Source organism: Varroa destructor, unplaced genomic scaffold (assembly GCF_002443255.2).
Source record: "Varroa destructor unplaced genomic scaffold, Vdes_3.0 BEIS01000005.1, whole genome shotgun sequence".
NCBI lineage: Eukaryota > Metazoa > Arthropoda > Arachnida > Mesostigmata > Varroidae > Varroa > Varroa destructor.
In genome coordinates this window covers 3243913-3249912 of record NW_019211458.1, presented here as the reverse complement: position 1 = coordinate 3249912, position 6000 = coordinate 3243913, and positions in this window count along the sequence as shown.

Below are 6000 nucleotides of genomic sequence, written 5' to 3'. Positions count from 1 at the left end.
CAGATGCACGTGTTTATTTGTATGTATTTGTATAATATTAGATGGCTCTGCGCAATCTTTGATGGATTGCTGTTATGATTAGGATTAACCCATACTGGGAGCACTTCTCGGGATCAAGCGGACAGTGCGTAAAGGTTTTCCATTTACATAGTCTATAATTCAAAATCGATAAATTTGTTCAAGCTATTATTAAAAATCGATCGTGTTTGCACAGTTTTTTAAATAAATAATCATAACGAAATCGAAAAGTTTCCATTGAATCAATCCCAGGTTTGATCCCGGGCTCAATTCCATTGATTTTAGCTATATTTTGGGTTATGTCCCTCATAACAAACTTCGTACCTTTCCATTCACCTCTGAAAGTAACGCAGAAGATGTTAAAACTAATCGAGTATCTGTAATATACGTAGGTTGAATAATGTGAACCTGGATAGGCTATTCTCTCTACTGTCAATCGCTTAGGCTGGGTCGACCCGGATTGGCGCTGTTAGACGTCCCTGAGCCATTTACAACCAATCGGACGGTCGAAGAAAATGAAGTCTGTTAAGAGAATCGAACTCTTAGGCCGAAAGTAGCAATTCTAATCTAGATAAAGAACCAAAAGACACCATTAAGTGACCATGGCTCTTGGTAATTCTTTTCAATTTTATTATTCACCAATTTGAAATGAAAAAAATTGAGGCCACAGAGATTCAACTTAGTTTTCATGCATCGAAAATCGCACCATCTTCACATTTATCTCTAATCCGATCTAAAAATTAAGTCGATTGAAACAAAATTATGGTTAAAACCAAACGGGCTTATAGCTTTAGTTATTGATGTGATCGTTTGCAAATCCTACTCTGCATATTCTCGATTTGTGGGTGGGGAAAGCAGGCTAGTTTATAAAAAGAACAAACTCCTCGCCAAATAAGGCTATGGTCTACTTCGAGCCCTCTTCAGCCTGTGTTGCTTATGATTTTCGAGCACGGAGGTTCTCTATTCAGAAGTAAAGAAGTTCTCAACGCATTTACTGCAAATTTAGTACATATACTAAAAGCCTTCAAACCCCTAGTGGCATATGCAGAAGACTAGGAAGCTTCTAGAAGAGAACAAATAAATATTGCTAAATCTCGCTCAAGAAATAAACCTATTATTCAGGGTGGCTGATTTAAAGAGAAAGCTTGGACTCATAGAGAATTATTAAAATGAAAATTGATGTAATAATATATAAAACGTCTCATATATAGGGATTTATCTAAACAAAATTGTTTTTTCTTCGACACCTACCTATTAGTACCCCTTTTATGATGGGTGGGGCATGTAAATCCAGACTTTTTCCCATGAGCCGTTTCTAAAACTGCATTTAACTAAAAACGTATATTTTACGTATTATTACACTACCTACTAGAAATTTTCAAGCTATTCCTTTTTAAGTTCACAAGAAAATGGACATTAGTTGATACTGGCTTATGATTATTACGAGTTGGCAAAAAATTAAATCGATTGCAGCAAAATTATGGGCACATAATTTTTGCCATTACGGGTTTATTGTTTTGCTCTAGAAACAATTACAAACCAAAAATAGCTGATGAACGCATAATGACAAGCAAAAAAAATATGTTTGAGTTTAAAGGCCTTACCGGTTATGTGCCATGATGCCACCAAAATATTTTCGTGTGTCGACGCGTAACTTCAATGAAGTTTTACCGTTTATAATTCACTTCTTTATATTCGAACACTTCTGGCGATAGAGTTGTTCGTTGTCTCGTCGCCTTACGCCATATTTGTTTGTATTCGTATCGTTGTTTTTCCATTTTGCGGTTTCACTTCCTTTCGGCTTCCTTGAGTCCCGAAATTTTTTTGGCTCCTCCTCTTTTACGGTTCGTCTGCTTGGCCAACAGAATCAAGCTCAGAAAATGATGGCATAAAATTAGATAGAATCCCTTTTGTCCCTATTATATTTCAGTAAAGTGACGTGTTTGTCTACTAAACTTAGGGACACGAGATGGTTTAGATTCCAACTTGAGCCTATACATGCTTCGTCGCGAGCCAGACGTCTGAAATTAATGCCTAACGACTCAAATACCGAACATAGAACAAGGAGAAAAACGATTAAACAAGCGAGCACAGCAAAAAGATCCGAACTCGGGCGAGATAACCAAGGAACTGACAACGCAGCACCACAGTGGTATTTTAAACTGGACCAAGAGAAAGAAGCAGATTCCCGTAATTTAATGTCGATGGTCGTCGTGTGTTATCACTCTGAGGGGTAGCTTGGCACGCTGGCGTTTAGAAAACCATCCCGGGATATCAAGTGTTTTTAGGTCGGGTTCGGGTCTACCCTGAAAGGGGAACACAGGCAGAGAATTTACGTAATCAGAGAGGTAAAATATCACAAGAATTCCTAGGCGTTTTGATCGACATTGCTGCACAAACGCACATTCATGTATATATATATATATATATACAATGTGGTCTGAAGTCTTAAGGAGCATTAGTGACCAGACGGAGAGCTGGGGCCGCAAATCGAACTAGCAGAGTGGGGCGTTCGTATATATATTTGGCATTTACAAACAACGCCAGGGTGGAAAGTACAAAATAAAAAAAGCTTGGAAATTTATCATAAGTGCATGTTTAGGGCAAACAGCGAAACCTTAGCTGAATGATTTGTCAAGCTGAGAAATCTGATGGGCTTATTTTCAAAGTACAATTCAATTTTGAAGGGCAAAGATTGGTTGACGCTGAAAACCATAGCCAGTACGAGCTGTTGTGATCTTGCTAAGGTTACTTCATAAACGGGCCCTACCAAACCAACTTCAAGTATCCACCAAACGGCCTGTGAAGTAGCTGGACAGAATACATCGTGGTTGGCAAAATGTCTGCAACAAAAGGGGGGAGGAATAAAACAAGGGAAAGAGAAATAGGCACCCCAGAAATGTACTATGACTCCAGGCAACGGGAAAGCAATTCGATAAAGGGGTAAAGGAAAGCGGGGACAGTAACTAAAAGGAACGATGTGGCAAGATAGAAAACGACGTGCAAAGAAAACTTTACAGTATAGTCATGGTTAAGCTGAGAAGGCTAAAACTCGTTCAGTAGGCTGTAGGCAGTCTTTTTCGGAGCCGCTACAATCTCATTTCCTCAGTGCGGTGAGCATCAAGTCTGCTTTATATTCTATAAATGCTTTTTTCCGCTTTCCCACATTTTGTTGGGTTCTTTTTTTTGTTTATGTGTCTGTTTGCGCGTAGGTGTGTATGTGTGCGTGTGTATTTCCCTTAGAGAGACATGCGGTGCATAAAATTTCCTATTAGCTCCTAGGAACTGGTTGCGATAGCATTTTTTCATGCCGGCATCAACCTGTGAACGCTGTAACATACAACTATGAAAATCACCCGAAGCATTAGTCGAATAAATAGCGAGATTTAGTCGCCGTGTTATTGGCAGCTGACAAATCCGTTCGGAAGTATGTTATCGTGGTCGTATATGTATGATATCTCTTATTGTCATTACTATTTGTTGTAACCATAAGTGGCAGACAGTGACGTCCCTGTGACCGTAAGTACCATAACAATGGAATTTAGGACAAGATAAATTGAGCCAATCGCCTCCTGTGCGGATAACGAAAAGACACCCTAGTAACAGGAGAAAGACGGTGGTCGAACAGCATTAAAGGCAAAGCATTCGGACTGAAGGGAATCCCTGCTGAGACTCGGTGATTTTCTCACATTTTGCGCTCGTAATACATTCAAAATTGTGTCAACATTCATAAAAGGAAGTCCTGGCTGAATTGATGCACATTTTCCATCGGGAGAGGCCTAAAGTGTTCGCGCTTGTCGCCACGCACATTTTCGCATATCGTGTGTATTATAGGCAATTCCTATCCATAGCACATCCTACGTGTCCTGATGTATGACAGAAAAATACGAAACGTGATATGCTTGCTGCAGAGGCAAACATATCATCGATTTTGAACGCACACCCAAATCTGTCTACTAAGCATACATTGCCGTTTGCAGCGTAAATAAGACTCTGAAAGTGGACTCAAGGAGAAAGAAGCATTGCAAGGTGCTGAATGGGATTTCAACGAAGGCCGGTCCATCAAAAGAGCTATTAACCGGATTTTACGAAAACTCGAAAGGAAGAAAGATTGGAACTAGTAGTCCATGATAATTCCTCCTAATGTGCGGGACGCCTTTAATTTTAATTAGCTTAATTAGACAAGGGTCTCCCTATAAACACAAGGTGTGACAGCAGCATACCTAAACAATGAATTCATCACAGAAGTACAAAATCTCAATCGCAACCCCAGAGAAGCAAAATTTACTTTTTATTGTAGAATATGGCGTATGAATCTCTGCAGTTTTTCGTCATTCTGTTAATAATATGCAAAGAGAACATGCACAGAAAGACGAAAATCACCCTATAAACATTGGGTAACTGCACGTAAATATACGGGTTCTAATTCAACCTAAAAAACTCGAAATAGTTCTGTTTATGCCATGAGCCCGTTTCTCCGTCACTAGACGGACTGGCGATTTCAATAAATGAGACAATGCGGTATTAAGAAATTTAAGGAAGACTGCCTCTTACAGACAGCGCCTAAATCAGTGCTACAAGGTAACAGCGAAGGCGAAAAGAGGATCTGATGGCCTGTAAAAAATATTGCAAAAAGCGCGAGGGGTCACGGACGATGCAAAAGACAAGCCCCCAGCCTCCGTAACCCAATCTGCCTTGCAGTACACTGTACGTTGTGCGCACGTCAAATCTCACAGCGACGAAGAGCAAGGGCGATAAGGCGAAACAACGCAGAGGCTTGGGGTGTCAGGTGTAGCAAGGTCATTTAAAACGGTTGAAACGACAGTTACGATCTCTCCAATTTATGCGGTACCATGATTAAACCTAACTGGGGAAAAAAAACAAGTTGAGGAATGATACAACACTATAAAAAGAAAAAAAAAAAAATAGACGACGAAAGAAACCTAAAGGAAACTGCGACAGCCTCTATGACATGAAAAAGGACTGTGACGGTCTCACGATTTTCTTCAAAAGAATGGCAGAGAGGATCGCCGTGAGTGTGATTGACCGCATAGATGCACAAGTGCAGGCTTGATCAAGCAATAACGACGAGCAAGAGAACGAGCTAAAGCCAAAAATGTAGACCCGAACGCAAATAGAATTAAAAAAAACAATAGCATCTGTACTGGGATGAAGACGGCTAAATACAGCGAGGAGCTAAGAAGAACAATTACACCTTCATCCTACCGAATAATAGGAGAACAGGTTTCGGTGGTAGCGAAAAGAAACCGAGGTCTAGTGGGTACGAGGTCCAAACATTCGGGCAGATATATAAAAAAGCCGGAAATCAGCGCACAAGGCGTCTTGCAGTTACTTTCTTTAGAGAAGCGGTCTATAGCACGCCGTGCTAAATTGCAATAGTAACATAAATATGAGATTACGCATACTTTTTACGCAGTGCCTGTGTCACGTTCAAACAAAATAACATTATAGTTAGTACTGTAGAAAGAAAAATATTTTCCCTTCGTATTTAACCTGCGATAGAGTCAGTGTATGGAAACGCTATTCGAATGAGTCCATATTGCAGAAAACTGTCAATAAACGGTTTTAATATATAAATAAATATTATGGTATATTATATAAATAGTTTCACCGGTACAACCCCTAATGATGTAAGTGCATTTACCTGTATTTTTTTCATCTAAGTGTCTATGTTGTACTGATTGACTTCCTGACAAGCTCAAGACACAACAGAAAATTTGGGTACCACATTATTTTCGGCACGTATTAGAAATTTTACCTGTAAGTATCGGTAAGTTGGTTCCCTAGCTATTAGTCGGTAAGTGGAAGTCTACAAATGGTAAATTCTAACTCTTAAATTAGAATTATAAAGAAAACGTAAGTAACTGTTCAAAAAACGATTACGGAAGTTGAACATAGAGTACATGTTAACTGTCCGGTAAACCCAAAACTACTCAGAACCATTCCATCTGAAAGGATATT